The sequence below is a fragment of the Pan troglodytes genome, chromosome 1 (assembly GCF_028858775.2).
Source record: "Pan troglodytes isolate AG18354 chromosome 1, NHGRI_mPanTro3-v2.0_pri, whole genome shotgun sequence".
NCBI lineage: Eukaryota > Metazoa > Chordata > Mammalia > Primates > Hominidae > Pan > Pan troglodytes.
The window spans coordinates 99582730-99584078 of NC_072398.2; the positions used below are offsets into that span (position 1 = coordinate 99582730).

The window sequence follows — 1349 nt, forward strand, 5'->3', positions numbered from 1 at the left end:
AACATCAAAAAAAAAAAAAAAACCTACAAGATTCGTGAAACTGTACAACTGTCTTTATAACATTACCAGTGATAAAATCAGTAAGGAAGGCTGGTTTGCAGTCATCTGAGCAGTCTCTTTACTTTCATAAATATGGTTTCTCTCTGATATTAAACGGCTTCCAATTTCAACCGGAATGCTACCTCCCAAGGATAAGGATGTGAAGAGAATCGGTTTCTTTTGTAATCCTAAACGTTCTAGTCTGCGAATTAAAAGCCATTATTTGAAGGGTGCCCAGGCTCCATCTGGCCGCCGAAAGTTTGCTCCGCAACGCAGGCTAAGGACAAGCTTCTTTGGGCAAGAACAGATGCGGGGGCGGGAGGGAAAAAGGGAGAGGCAGACTTCATTTCCCCTTGCCGGCTGAGACAGCGGGTTGGTCGGCTGAGCGGCAGAAAGGCAGACGGGGACTGGGAAAGGCACTGTCGGTGACATCACGGATAGGGCGACTTCTATGTAGATGAGGCAGCGCAGGGGCTGCTGCTTCCCCACCTGCTGCTTCCCCACCTGCTGCTTCGCCACGAAGGAGTTTCCGTGCTGTGGGAGCGGGTTCAGGACCGCTGGTCGGACCTGAGAGACACAGCTGTGTGTCAGGGCTAGGAGGGCTCGGGGGTGCGCTGGGCAAGTGACCGTGCGTGTAAAGGGTGAGGTGTATGAGGCAGTGGTGGGGCGGAGTTGCAGAGGCTTATACTTCCCTCTCAGGAGACATACTATGCTTACAAAAGTGGTTTTTCAGGGTGAGGATTATCAGTTGTACTCTGGATGTGCCGATCCCTGCAGTTGTTCCCAAATGCGAGAATCTTGGCTGCATAATTGTGGTAGTGCGGGACTGCGTTCGCGTTTTCGCCTGATTTTTTCTGTGCTTTAAAAAGTAGCCTGTACGCCAGCAGTTATCTTTTTCTTTTGTTGCTTTGTGTCTTGGGTTGCGTCCCAGGTGTTATTCTTACAGTGGAAGGCTGGGGAATAGGAAGTAACATGTCGACTCTGCCGGAGGAGGAGAAATAAGAAGCGTCAGCTGTTGTAACACAAGGTAACTAGCGTGAAGGCCGTACAGCTTTTCCGTTTCTAGGTGGGGCTGTTTTTTGCAGAGATTGGTTCATGGTGTCCAGTGTCTTGGGTTCTCACGATCTGTAAAAATCTTCTTGTTTTTCCCTAGCACCCAGTCACCTTTTATACAGCCTCTGCTTCTAACTGCAGTCCCTACAGGAGTTTGTAGGATTTCTGTGCTAGCGGTGAATGTGTTCTCACCTCATAGAGCCAGGTACAAACTACGCAGACGGAGGCTGTTCTTTGGGAAGAAAGCAGGGCCTTTG

At 49.6% G+C, this 1349-nt stretch overlaps 1 non-coding gene across 1 annotated transcript; it reads left to right on the plus strand.

Annotated features, from left to right (window-relative positions):
- Nucleotides 1-723: 723 nt before the first annotated feature.
- On the plus strand, nt 724-884 carry LOC112206889 (U1 spliceosomal RNA). The gene has a single exon (XR_002941382.1). It is a non-coding gene; the product is annotated as a U1 spliceosomal RNA (small nuclear RNA).
- The last annotated feature ends 465 nt before the right edge of the window (nt 885-1349 follow it).